This window comes from Hemiscyllium ocellatum, chromosome 7 (assembly GCF_020745735.1).
Source record: "Hemiscyllium ocellatum isolate sHemOce1 chromosome 7, sHemOce1.pat.X.cur, whole genome shotgun sequence".
Taxonomy (NCBI): Eukaryota; Metazoa; Chordata; class Chondrichthyes; order Orectolobiformes; family Hemiscylliidae; genus Hemiscyllium; species Hemiscyllium ocellatum.
The window spans coordinates 86100570-86115729 of record NC_083407.1 but is presented as its reverse complement, the minus strand read 5'-3'; the positions used below and the strand labels follow the sequence as shown (position 1 = coordinate 86115729).

The following is a 15160-nucleotide window of genomic DNA, read 5'->3' as shown; positions in this document are numbered from 1 at the left end:
GCTAAATTGCCCGTAGTGTTAGGTAAGGGGTAAATGTAGGGGTATGGGTGGGTTGCGCTTCGGCGGGTCGGTGTGGGCTTGTTGGGCCGAAGGGCCTGTTTCCACACTGTAAGTCTAGTCTGTAAGTCTAGTCTAATCTAAAAAAAAATAAATAAAGGGACTTAAAAAAAAGTATAACGAGGAGAATAGAATCTCTTCATTTTAGAAAATAAAATATGAACAGGGGGATCACAACATAAAAAAAGATATAAACAGGGGGACTTAGAATGAAATAAAGATGTAACCAAGAGATTAGAATCTTCTCAGTTGAGGACTGACTCCGAGCTGCTGGCTACAGCCAGTGTACTGTGCACTAGTGAGTAAAGGGCAAAGGGATCATCAAACCAGTGCAGTTTGTGGAACGGGCAGCATCAGTCAGACCGATTGTGAAGCCTGACGGCTCGGTTTGCCTTTGTGAGGATTTCACGCAGACGGTAAACCACTTCTTGCAGCTGGATAATACCCAATCCCTCACATAGAGGACTCGTACGCAATGTTGGCCGGGTATGCTGTCCTTTACGAAGCTGGGCACAAGCCACGCCTACCTGCAATTGCGACTGAATGAGGAGTCCCAGAAATATGCCACAATTAACACCCATAAGGGTTTATATCAATATATAAGACTGCCATTTGGGGTATCATCAGCCTGCGCCTTTTCCAGCAGACTATGGACGATATTTTACAAGGGCTACCTCAGATTGCCATTTATCTGGATGACATATTAATAATGGGGAAGACCAATAAACAGCATTTGGCAAACTTGGACATAGTGATTAAATATTTCTCCCAGGTGAGTGAATGCATTAGAAGGGAATAATGTGTGTTCCAGGCATCCTAATTAACTCTGTGAATCACAGAGTTGACAAAACCAGGTTACACCCGTTGGAAGACAAAGCGATGGTAATCAAAGGAGCCCTGGGTCCCACGTTTGTACCGGAGCTGAGGTCTTTCCTTGGATTAGTGAACTATGAGGGAAAATTCATCCATAAGATGGCCTCCATTTTGGCACCCTTACACCTGCTATTGAAACGGTCAGCTTGGAAATGGTGATGAAACCAAGAAGTATCCTCTACGGAAGTGAAAAGCAGCTATCATCATCTAAGGTGTTGGCCCACTATGATCCAAAGCGAGAGGTAGTGCTGGCATGTGAAGCTTCCCTATATGGTTTCAGGATAGCGTTGGCTCACCAGTGGTCCAATGAAGAGGAATGCCCAATGGCTAATGCTTTCTGGACTTTGGCTGGTGCCAAATGCAAATATGCAAGAGAGACAATCTAATTCAGGGGATGAAGTTTGGTGCCGGAGCTATGGACTTAGCCCTATATGGATACTAGGCAAGGTTGATGCAAGGTCAGCTCCAGAGACTTACAAAGTTGAGGACGGGGCTACAGTCCTGAACAAACATGTGGATCACCTGAAAGCCATTATCTCACAAACAGGACAGGAGCAAAACATACCTGGCTCCCCAGAACAGCCTGAAGGCCCGGCAAAACCACAGGTGTACTCTCCAAGTCTAGTATCGAGGAAACTTCTGGGTCTGAAATGGATGTGGCCTCAATGCCATCACCACTAGAAGAAGAGGAGGAGACTGTTCCAAAACATTCTGGAAGAAAGAGATGCACCAAGGTCCAGTACATGCAGCCTGTGTCTGAGTCCGAGTCGGAGAAACTGGACCTGGGGGGCGAAAGTGTCACCGAAGAAGCTACAAACGAAAGGCCAGGCCTGCCTCCTCAGAATGGGAACAGGGAGAGGGAGAGTGATTGCGACCAAGTGGACCTCGTCAACTATGAGGTTATTGATTGGGGTTATTAATCTGGACCACTCAGGAAAGCCTTTACTGACCGGTATAACCAGGGCAGTGTTCAGGAAAAGGTGGGCCCCGCAGGGTGTAGAGTGCATTATCTCCCCCTCCAACTTTATTTTGATTTAACCCCTGCCCTCCCCTTCACTGTTTGTTCACACAGCATTGCCCTTTGATGAGAAGGGCACAGCTTGTCACTGGCCACTCGGGCGTTTCTTGTCAGTGGAAATTGAATAAAGATTTGTACACCTGTTGTCTTTCACTGTGTCTCACACCTGTACACACACAACATGGGTGCTGGGGAAAATATAAGCACTACTGCTGTTAGGTGGTAGTGTGGGGGAAAAAGAAAAAGTTTTTTAAGAAATAACCAGGAGAGTGGAATCTCCTCAGTTGAGGACAAACTCCGAACTGGCTGTCCACAGCTAGTGTACTGTGCACTTGTAAATAAGGGGTGATTTTGGTGACTGGACACTGGCCTCTGTGCGGTTATTTCATTTCCTGAAGATTCCAACCTAGCCTTTAGTGCATCTGTTGTCAAATTATTTTGGTTGAGTTCTGTGGTAATAAACTCACCAAGGACATGTGTTATTGGAAGTGCATGGGGAAGAGCCAAAGAGAAGTAATCAAGTTGAGTCACCAAATTAATACATAATAAAGTAATTAATTTATTTAATCTGGTAAACGTCATAGTCAAATTCAGACTAATTTAAACCTATGTACTCCCTTTAAGCAAACAAATTGCTGATTCTTTGGATAAGTGGGTTGCTCAGTCTTCATTGTGTGAGTTATTTTGTGCAATATATAGGATAGAAAATGCCATTATTGTGACTGTCCAACTATCTGATAGGTAACTGCTTTGGAGAGGGAAGCCAGCGACCATGTGATAGGTGTCTGACAGGTCAGATTTGCTGGTGTATTGACTATGGCACTAGGTTAATGATGCAGAGACTATCAGTTCAAATTCCACATTAATATTTGAATTATTTTTTAGAAAAGTGCACATTGTGGTGGGTGTGCCATCCAAATTTCTCCATTGCTCTTCCATCCTTTAAGACACTCATTAAAACTCTACCTCTTTGGCAGGCTTTTTATCATCTGTCCGAATATTTCATTAAGGGGCTCCAAGCTAAACTGAGGATGTTTTTGCTATTGAGGGAACGCATGAAAACTTTGCTAAACTGTCATGGCATTAATCAACTCCAGCCTCCCCACTACTCTTGACCCACTCCAATTTGCCTGTCAGACCAACAGATCCACGTCAGATGCCATGTAATTTGCGCTTCACTCCTCCCTAGAACATCCTGACACCAAGAACAGCTATGTAAGAATCCTACTCATTGACTACAGTTCAGCCTTCAATACTATTATCCCCTCGAGACTGATTACTAAACTTAGTGCTCTTGAACTAAGCCCCACTCTCTGCAACTGGATCCTCAGTTTCCTGACCCACAGGCCACAATCAGTGAAGATCAATATTTCATCCCCGCTAACACTGGAGCCCCTCAGGGTTGCGTGCACAGCTCCCTACTGTACTCACTGTATACCCATGACTGCATCACGAAATACCAGACTAATGCCATTTACAAGTTCTCTGATGACACCACCATAGTCGGTCAAATCTCATATGGCGACGAAATAGACTACAGACGGGAGGTTGAAGACCTGGAAAAAATGGTGCACTGAGAATAACCTAGCTCTCAATGCCAGGAACACATTACTGACTTTCTGCAGGATGTTACTCATGCCCCCCTACACATTAACAGCACAGAGGTGGAACGAGTGGAGAGTGTCAAGCTCCTGGGAGTGGTCATCCACAATAAGCTTTCTTAGGCGTTTCATGTGGATGCACTGGTTACAACATCTCTTCTTCCTCAGGCAGTTGAGGAAATTTGGCATGATGGCGAATACCCTTGCCAACTTTTGTAGGTGTGCCATCGAGAGCATTCTGCCTGGATGTATCACTGCCTGGTATGGCAACTGTACCATTCAAGATTGGAGACGGTTACAGAAAGTGGTGAACTCAACCCAGACAATCACAAAGGCCAACTTCCCATCTATAAAAACCATCTACCAGGCCCACTGTTAAGGAAAGGCCGCCAGCATTCTCAAAGATCCATCCTACCCTGGCAATGTTTTTCTACAACCTCTACCATCGGGGAGAAGATATAGAAGCCTGAACACACGCACCAGCCAGTTTTGAAACAGTTTCTACCCTACTGTTGTTAGAATACTGAATGGATTCACAAACTCTTAACATTCGCCTGTACTTGTGTTTTTGTTTTTGCCGCTGTTTACCTATTACTTACTATCTATGCTACTTAACTTTGCGATCTGCCTGTAATGCTTGCAAGACAAAGCTTTTCACTGCACCTTGGTACATGTGACAATAAATTCAATTCAATAAACTGATTCTTGGGATAACGAGACTGACGTATGAGGAAAGGTTGAATCAATTAGGATTATATTCACTCGAGAAAATGAGAGGAGTCTCATAGAAAGCTATAAAATTCAAACAGCACTCCGCAGAGTAGATACAGGAAGGATTTTCCCAATGGCAGCAGAATCAAGAACCAGACATAACAATCTGAGGGTATGAGGTAAAATGTCTTCACCAAGACTGTGGTAGTCTGTGAAGTTTGTTACCACAGAGAGAAGTCAAGGTTAAAACATTGGGATGATTTCAAGAAGGAATCAGATGTAGCACATGAGGTTAAAGAGATGAATGGATATGGTGGAAAGCAGGAACAGGTGATTGATCTGGGTGATCAGCCATGATCATATTGAATGGAGCTCAAACGGCCAAATGGCCTATCCTCACTCCTACTATCTGTTGTTTGCAATGGTCCTGTGAAATACCAAATGATATACTACCTTGTTAAAGGTAGTACATCAAAGTAAATTGTTGTTGTACAATGGAAAATAATGCTTGTCCATGTGATGGATGTGATTCTCAGCTTATAATGCTTATATAATGGGAAACGGTGTGTAACCTTCAGCTGGGTTGGTATCACCTTCATGCAGAGCAGCTGTAAGAATGTTATGATAAGATTTAATGTTTTAACCAATTGGCCAGTGTGGTCGTGTTTTAGAAGAAAACAATACTTTTAATCACTGTGATTGGATATTGTCAATTGTCAAAAAGATCATCCGAAGGGTGAGACTGAATGCTATTAGAACCAGTCTGACAGCTTTGATGCTGGGAGTGGAGCTGTTGGAATTTATCATCACATTACTTTCTCTTTATGTTGGCTACATTTTAATTTGAACCAGAAAGCTTTTTCAATGAGTTAATGATTTCTGAGAATTGTAGTTACAAGTGCACTTGGTTAAAATTTGCCTCTGGTTACTTGCAGACAGCAGATGCGCTCTCAAAATTCAGAGAAAACCTTTCCTCAAAGAACCTTTGCCCAATGTCCTCACAACTGTTCAAGTTGAAATTTTTTTAACCATTTGTGGCATCCTGATTTGGGAGACAGTGAATATTCTGTGGTGCGAGTACAGGGACAGGCATTATGCAAGTCCACAGTGCTTATAGAATTGCTTGTGTTTGGAACAATAATAAAGAGCAGGTTTGGACTGGTGATGAGTTTTACTCACTTAAGAAAAACAATGAAACTAAGGTTCCCATCGTTAAGATTAAATGACAGTGTGCTAATATGCTGAATGATAAACATCAGTGACATGCCTATGGTGGGGGATGGGGGGAACTTTTGTGCTTTGGATGCATTCCATAACTCTGAAAGGAGTCTGATTTCTTAACACACTGTCTTGCAACAGCTAGAGGGAAAACCATATCATCATGATAGATAACAGCAACTCACATTGTATTATGTGGAAGGTGCTCTATGAATGTCCGACATACTTTACAGAGGCAATATCAAAGCTGAATGGAACAGCAACTTATGTAGAACCACATTAGGGTGCATAATCAAAAGATTGGTTGGCGTGGTAGATTTTAAAAAAGAAAGAGAAGATTTAGGAAATAAATTTCAAAGATATTAGGATCTTGGCACTTGAAAGCATAGCTTTGTCAATGATGGAGCAATTAAAATTGGGAGATACTTAAAAGGCCAGAATGAGAGAAATGCAGATATCTCAGAGGGATTGTAGGACTGGACGAGAACTCAGAGATAGGGGTTGACAAAGGAATGGAAGGATTTGGAAATAACAATGAGAATTTTAGAAGAAAGCCAGTGTAGATTTGCCAACACAAGGGCATTGGGTGAATGGCATTTGCTGAGAGTTAAAGCACAAGGAGCAGTTTCTGAAGTTCTCACATTTACAGAGGGTTGAACATGGGATGACAACCAGAAGTGATTTGGAGTAATCAAGTCTGAAGGTAGCAGTGGCATGACTGAGGAGTTTGATAGCCAGAGAGCTGAGGTCAGGGTAGAGTTGGACAATGTTATGGAGGTGGAAATAAACAGCAGTGACCTGGTTTGGAAACATATTTTCGGGGTAGTGTGACACCACTGCTGTGAATAGTCTGATTCAACTGCAAACAGTTGCCAGGAAAGGGATGGAACTGATGGTGATGGAGTTGGGTTTGTGGCAGGAATCAAAGACAGTGGCTTCAATCCTCACAACATTTAATTGAGAAAAATGTTTGTTTTTCCAGTATTTGAAGGCAGATGAGTATTGTGACAATTTCAAAAGTGCAGTGGTAGAGGTAGATAGTGAGGTGCAGTTGGGTGGCATGTATGTGTCGAAACTGACAATGTGTTCTCAGCTGATGTCACCACAGAGCAGCACATAGATGAGAAATAGGAGGGGCTCAAGGATAAATACCTGGGAGAGACCAGCGATGCGGAAATGGGAAGGGAAGTCATAGAACATAGAACATCGAACATAGAACATAGAACATTACAGCGCAGTACAGGCCCTTTGGCCATCGATGTTGCGCCGACCTGTCATACCAATCTAAAGCCCATCTAACCTACACTATTCCATGTAATACATATGCTTGTCCAATGACGACTTAAATGTACTTAAAGTTGGTGAATCTACTACTGTTGCAGGCAAAGCATTCCATACCCTTACTACTCTCTGAGTAAAGAAACTACCTCTGACATCTGTCCAAATCCATCACCCCTCAATTTAAAGCTATGTCCCCTCGTGCTCACCATCACCATACTTGGAAAAAGGCTCTCCCTGTCCACCCTATCTAACCCTCTGATAATCTTATATGTCTCTATTAAGTCACCTCTCAACCTTCTTCTCTCAAATGAAAACAACCTCAAGTCCGTCAGCCTTTCCTCATAAGACCTTCCCTCCATACCAGGCAACATCCTAGTAAATCGCCTCTGCACCCTTTCCAAAGCTTCCACATCCTCCTTATAATGCAGTGACCAGAACTGTACACAATACTCCAAGTGCGGCCGCACTAGAGTTTTGTACAGCTGCAGCATAATCTCATGGTTCCGGAATCGATCGCTCTGTTAATAAAAGCTAAAACACTGTGATATGCCTTCTTAACAACCCTGTCAACCTGGGTGGCAACTTTCAAGGATCTGTGTACATGGACACCGAGATCTCTCTGCTCATCTACACTCCCAAGGATCTTACCATTAGCCCAGTACTTTGCATTCCGGTTTCTCCAACCAAAGTGAATCACCTCACACTTGTCCGCATTAAACTGCAAATGCCACCTCTCAGCCCAGCTCTGCATCCTATCTATGTCTCTCTGTAACCTACAACATTCTGAGTCACTATCCACAACTCCACCGACCTTAGTGTCGTCTGCAAATTTACTAACCCACCCTTCTTCGTCCTCATCCAGGTTGTTTATAAAAATGACAAACAGCAGTGGACCCAACACCGACCCTTGCGGTACACCACTGGTAACTGGACTCCAGGATGAACATTTCCCATCAACCACCACTCTCTGTCTTCTTTCAGCAAGCCAATTACTGATTCAAACTGCTATATCTCCACAATCCCATTCCTCCGCATTTTGTACAATAGCCTACTGTGGGGAACCTTATCGAATGTCTTGTTGAAATCCATATACACCACATCAACTGGTTTACTCTCATCTACTTGTTTGGTCACCTTCTCAAAGAACTCAATAAGGTTTGTAAGGCATGACCTACCCTTCACCAAACCGTGCTGACTATCCCTAATCAAACTATTCTTTTCTGGATGATTATAAATCCTATCTCTTATAACCTTTTCCAACACTTTACCAACAACTGAAGTGAAGATCACTGGTCTATAATTACCAGGATTGTCTCTACTCCCCTTCTTGAACAGGGGAACCACCTTTGCTATCTTCTGGCACTATTCCTGTAGACAATGACGATTTAAAGATCAATGCCAAAGGCTCGGCAATCTCCTCCCTGGCTTCCCAGAGGATCCTAGGATAAATCCCATCCAGCCCAGGGGACTTATCTATTTTCACACTCTGCAGGATTTCTAATACCTCTTCCTTGTGAACCTCAATCCCACCTAGTCTAGTAGCCTGTATCTCAGCATTCTCCTCGACAACATTGTCGTTTTCTAGAGTGAATACTGTTGAAAAGTATTCATTTAGTGCTTCCCCCATCTCCTCTGACTCCACACACAACTTCCCACTACTATCCTTGATTGGCCCTAATCTTACTCTCGTCATTCTTTTATTCCTTAAATACCTATAGAAAGTCTTAGGGTTTCTATCATCCAACAACTTCTCATGTCTCCTCCTGGCTCTTCTGAGCTTCTCTTTAGGTCTTTCCTGGCTACCTTGTAACCTTCAAGTGCCCTAACCGAGCCTTGACATCTCATCCTAAATTAAGCCTGCTTCTTCCTCTTGACCAGAGATTCCACTTCCTTCGTAAACCACAGCTTCCGCACTCTACAGCTTCCTCCCTACCTGACAGATACATACTTATCTAGGACACACAGTAGCTTTTCCTGGAATAAGCTCCACATTTCTAATGTGCCCATCCCCTGCAGTTTCCTTCTCCATCCTATGCTTCCTAAATCTTGCCTAATCGCATCATAATTGCCTTTCCCCCAGCTGTAACTCTCGCAAGTGATTCTCTGGCTACAGTTACATAAATAAGAAACAGGTGAATCCAGTCCAGTCTAGCTGGGCGACGGTGGGAGGTAGATGGGATGGTGGATAAGGATGGTGTGGCCATCTGTGTTAAAGGCTGCAGACAGGTTGAGGAGAACAAGGAGGGAAAGTCAGTTTTTTATACAGTCTGTTTTTGAATTTACTTAGAGCCACTTTGGTACCCTGAGAGGGACAGAAACCTAATTGGAGGGATTGAAACGTGAAGTTCTAGAAAAAAAATGTCTGAATTTGGGGGTTGCTGAAAGCACAGGCAAAGACCTTGGAGACTAAAATAAATTGGAGATAGGATGGTAGTTAGCAAAGACGAAAAGATCCTGGATTGATTTTCGAGGGATAATGAGACAGAATGAGAAGGAACCATTAGCCATGTCAGGTAGCATCGGGGCCAGGACATGAAGCTGAGTGGTCAATAGCTTCATATGAATAGGATCAGCAGAGTTCGAGAGGGGACTCATAGCTAAGATGAACCCAGAGAGAGAGAGAGAGAGAGAGAGAGAGAGAGAGAGAGTGTGTGTGTGTGTGTGTGTGTGTGTGTGTGTAGTTGGAGGAAGCTTCTGGACAAGAAAACAAACCTTTGATAGGATCAGAGGGACAGTGGAACCAGTGGACAGACACTTCAAACATTTGTCTTAAATCCATCTGATTGCATCTTAGAAGTGCCACAAACTCATTTATGTTAAACAGGTTAATACTTCATTTTAAGGCGTGGGTGAAGGAATGTTATATAATGCCATTTAGCTTCAATCATTATTGTTATTACCAGTAATACCTAGTCTCCTGTATATTACTGTTTTGAAAACAAAATATGTCTGAAATGCATAGCAGATTGATTAGCATCTCAAAGATAAAGGGACAGGTTACTTTTTGGGAATGTTCCATCATTGCATAGCAACTCTAATATTTTGTTTGGATAATAATAACTCTCCATTATCTATCAAGTCATAGTGTCATAAAAATACAGATGAAAACAGGCCCTTCGGCTCAGACTGGTTGATGCTGACCATGGTGCCCACTCAGCTAGTTCCAGTTGCCCACATCTGGCCCATATCCCTCTAAATCCTTCCCACTCATGTACCTATCCAAATGTTTTTAAATGTTGCTATTCTACCTGCCTCAACCACTTTCCCTGGCATCTCTTTCCAGATATTCACCACTCTCTGCATGGAGAAGCTGCCCCTCAGGTCTTTCTTAAATGTTTCCCCTCTCACCTTAAACCTATGCCCACTAGTTTTCAAATCTTCATCTCTGGGAGAAAGACAATATGCATTCATCCTATCTATCCCCCTTAGATCACTCCTCATTCTCCTATGTTCGAAGGAATGAAGTTCCCTATAACCCAGGCCGACTGTCCTGGCAACATCCTCATAAATCTTCTTTGCACTCTTTCCAGTTTAACTATGTCTTTCCTATGACAGGGTGACCAAACCTGTACACAATAATCCAAGTGTGGCCTCAGCAATGACTAATACAACTGTAACTTAACATCCCAACTCCTCTCCTCAGTGCCTTGACTGATGAAGGCCATCATGCGAAATGTCTTCTTCCCCACTCGCTTTCAATCAACTATGTACTTGTATTGCTAGGTCTCTCTATTCTACAACACTCCTCAGGACCTTACCATTTACTGTAGAAGTGCTCCCTTGGTTTGACTTTCCAAGCTTCTTGAGGCTGGTCAAAAATATTTTTGTTTTCTTTCTTCACAACCTTGATTCTTTTGCCATTGGATTCTGAGCAGGTTCAGAAAGGATTAAAAACTGATTTTGACTTAAATAGAACATAGAATATCTTGTTTTTCCCATGTGTATGCAATATAAAATACAGTGAATAATGTGTACCATCGCTCGTACATAAGTGTCATTCACATTAACTTAGAATAGAATAAAAGAAACTTAAAGAGAGTCCATGTTTCTTTCTCCACTGCAACAGAGTCCTGCTCCAGGCTTTCCAGCCCACACCATACCTCCGAGAGTGTTTAGCTCCGGGCTTTCCAACCCACGCTATCTCACTGAGAGTGACCTGCTCCGGGCTACATCAGTCCCGAAACACCGATTTTCCTGCTCCTCGGATGCTGCCTAACCTGCTGTACTTTTCCAGCACCACTCTAATCTAAACACTTACAAATGAAGCCTCACCTGTCATTGGTTGAGATTACTTTGGGGATATTTCGGATAAGAGTTCATATGGCAACATGATGGGAATCAGAATTCCTCAGGGATTCCGTTCGTCAGAGTTCCAAGTGTACATGTCCACTTTCTGAGCATTCCATTCCCTGATTGACTGTCATGACCAGCTCCTGAAACCACTAAGGATGTATCCATAGCAGGGTCACTCAAACTCCGGTGAATGATAGAGATGCACATCTCGGTTGTTCTTGAGAGTTTGCCCTTCGCCTCGTCTCCCTTTTACAGACAAAAATCTCTAGGACGGAACCAGCAAGAGTGACTCCCATTGCAGGGAGTTGTCACTTCAATAGCTCAACGAGGATGTGGAATATGAGTGGAGATTGGCTTCTTGGAGATATGAGGAATGTCAGTCTCTGTGTCGATCAGTGTGGAGGTCTGTGTCTGAGTGTCACAAGTAGCAGCAAATATAATCCAACAGTCATTATAGACATTCCTATGTTCATGGTGAAGGGTACAGCTTGCTTCATGGTTAGCTGGTTGTCTCAGCCAGGCAAGCTTGATGAACTGACCTAATTATTGTGAGCAGATCATGGATTTCTCAGCTATTATCATCAGACCAGTCCCAGTTCATTTTAATGCTGGATCTGATTACCTTACTGGAAGTTCTTTCTTGGTCATTCATGGGACATGGGTGTTGCTGGCTGTTAATTGTCCATGCTGAAAATGTGTCGCTGGAAAAGTGCAGCAGGTCAGGCAGCATCCAAGGAACAGGAGAATCGACATTTCAGGCATAAACTCTTCCTCAGGAATTCCTGAGGAAGGCTTATGCCCGAAACGCGATTCTCCTGCTCCTTGGATGCTGCCTGACCTGCTGCGCTTTTCCAGCAACACATTTTCAGCTCTAATCTCCAGCATTTGCAGTCCTCACTTTCTCCTGTTAATTGTCCATCCCTCAATGTCCTGGAGAAAGTGGTGGTGAGCTGAATTGAACACTGAATTCTATTCATTGTACATAGAAGAAAGTGCCAAGAAGGAGGGAGTTCCTGAATTTTGACCCAGCATAGTGATATATTTCCAAGTCTGGATGGTGAGTGGCATGATGGGATCTTGCGTGTGTATTTGCTGCCCTTGTCCTTCTAGCTGGTAGTGGTGGTGGGATCAGAAGATGAGGCTTGCTGGGTGTAAAATGTTGAATTGTTGACTTAAAATGCATCTGTTGGGTTACTTGTAGTTCTGTTCTTGGGCTTAGGCTTGTAATGAAACTTCAGGAGAATAAACTGATGGCCTGTACAATTCTATTAGAACCACAGAACACTTACAGAAAAGAAAGAGGCTATTCAGCCCATTAAGCCTGCACCAGTTAAATAAACTAGCTGCCCATTCTAAACATCTTTACCATCATGTAGTCTTGGTATGTAGAACATTCTTTAATCCTGAACTGATGCACCAAGATATATTGTATCTGCTGCTAGAACACAGGAGCCCAGATGCATGCAGGTAGGGGCAAAGTAATCTTTTTGTTGAAAGATGTTGTTGATGATCAGCTGTTTTTGTGCATAGAGTTCCAAGTGTACATGTCCACTTGCTGAGCATTCCATTCCCTGATTGACTGTCATGACCAGCTCCTGAAACCACTAAGGATGTATCCATAGCAGGGTCATTCTGGATGGGTGCATGGAGATCAGTGTGGAGCTGACCTTGTCCAGCTGAAATGCTGATGGGACTTGCATGCTGCATGTCTTGGAGGGAGAAAGACATTGACAATGCGTTCAGAATAGCTAATTAGGAGGCTTTAGAGTTTAGTGACAATTATTTACTTCACCATAAAGGTGACACTGAAGAGGCCTTGTTCACCTTGATGTCCCTGTGACCGATAGCTGGTATAGCTCGTGTTGTGTTCTGTCAGGTTGCCTTGGTGTGAGAAGCAGGCCTCACTCAAGGTTGTCACATCAGTGTCTAGTCTGGCTAGCTCATGGACAACCAAAGTGAAGGGCCATTGAGGTGACTGGTTTTTACATAGCTGAGGATTGCTCCCCACTCAACCGGGCAAGTGTTGGGAATGTTCTTCTTTTACCAACTTTTGAAGTGCAGCTAGTAGTTTGTGTTTTCTTCTATGTTACAGTCAGATAGAGCTATTGACTCAAGCAAATCATTTGATGGTGGGAGATGAGAATTTGTTTAGAGCACCCTTTCTAGGTAACTCTCTCATTCAGAGCAAGCAATACTGTCCTTCAAAAAGACTGCTTGGTCTCTCTGGATGTTCTGTCGAAGTCTTAGCATATTTATCAACTTTATTTTCTCTCTTTCCAGATGCTGCCATACCTGCTGAGTTTCCCTAGTACTTCCTGTTTTTCTACGTTTCTACAAAAAGCACAATGGCATGAATAGATGCACTTGAGAAAAATGGATAGTTCTGATTCCTACTAGAGAATCTGAGGTTTAAACTGTAAGCAATACAGAGGAATAGTTGTAATATTAAAAGGTTATAATCAAAAATGAGAGTTACCTTAATCCCCAAATGTGAGACTCGTGAGCTTCAAAACCAATCTAAATCTATATTCTAGGTTTGAATACTTGGGGCTGTGTCTTTCCATCGATAGGTGTTTCCTTAATTTATAATGAAACCACTGCTTTCAATTTTCCATAGTCGGTGAAGGGGCAACCTATTATAATATTCAATTCTATGAAATGTTTGTTTTGATCTGTTCTTGAAAAGTGAGACCTTGTGTAATAATTACGTTGGTCAGTGCTCATCGTCTTTATTCAAAGTACAGTTTTACGTGCAATAACAAGACTCAGAGCCTAATATTCTTCTATCTGATAACGATTTTAACTATCAGGACTTGCATTGTATGTTTACATACTCGTGCAAGAAAGAGAACCATAGATTGTTGGGTTGTGTATTTTCTTATCAGCAAATTTACATCATTGTGAAGGGAGTCAACCAATGTTTTGCAAGCGTGTTTGGATCCTTGTTTTATAAAAAAGTTCCTCTGCGAGTCTTACAGAAAGATAATTTTCTCACTTAATACTAGAGTAGTATACAATACCATCTGGCCTTCACTGATCTAATCTAACCAAAGAAAAAGGTAACTAATTATCCAAAGAAACTAAAGCTATTGTAGCAAAATGTAGTTATGTTAGTTTGCAAAGAAATGATCGACTTACAATTTTAAAAATAACCACATTTGAATAAAAAGTGGAGCTGAAAAGTCTCAAGATGCTGTGCTCAAGGTTAGTGGTGGATAGCTAAATGGACGGACTATGAAGTCAGGGCAGGGAGTCAGGTGTTCGCAGGGGCCACAGCTTATGATCCTATGCTCTAGTGAAACATTTGTTGCTTACTGCATTTGTACCAATTTTTGTGGGCGGCACGGTGGCACAGTGGTTAGCACTGCTGCCTCACAGCGCCTGTAGACACGGGTTCAATTCCCGACTCAGGCGACTGACTGTGTGGAGTTTGCACGTTCTCCCCGTGTCTGCGTGGGTTTCCTCCGGGTGCTCCGGTTTCCTCCCACAGTCCAAAGATGTGCGGGTCAGGTGAATTGGCCAAGCTAAATTGCCCGTAGTGTTAGGTAAGGGGTAAATGTAGGGGTATGGGTGGGTTGCGCTTCGGCGGGTCGGTGTGGACTTGTTGGGCCGAAGGGCCTGTTTCCACACTGTAAGTCTAATCTAATCTAATCTATGTCGACTGATGGTTTTTTGAACCTGTCTGCTTGTCAATGGGCAATAATCTCCCTTTAGTGCAATTTCTGGTTAAATCTTTCAACAATAATCTCTGTTCCATTTCTTGAAATCTCTTCCTGTATTTACCTCGCGTCACATATGATCTGGGGAGGGAGAGGATGCTAACCTTAAATGGAAACAAGGGAGGAATACCAGTCTAACCAAGAGGGCAAGTAGCCAGAGAGAACCAGGATAAGCTTGGTGGGTAGGGATAAAAAATTCCAGGGCGAATGGTGGGAGGGGTGATGGATTAGCATCTGAATGATCTAATACATATCGCAACAACATTAATATCCCCTTAGGGAATGAAGGGAAATCCTTCTTAATTGTTGAAGTGTCTTCCAGAATATAAATCAGAGAATGTGGATTACAGAATGTGTCAAATTTCACTTTCACCATGACGATGGGAATT

General features: G+C 42.8%; 1 protein-coding gene across 12 annotated transcripts in view; it reads left to right on the top strand.

Moving 5' to 3' along the window:
* The window catches only part of LOC132817175 (DNA-binding protein SATB2-like), a 171927-nt gene that overhangs the window by 31049 nt on the left and 125718 nt on the right, over positions 1 to 15160 (top strand). The window lies entirely within an intron of this gene.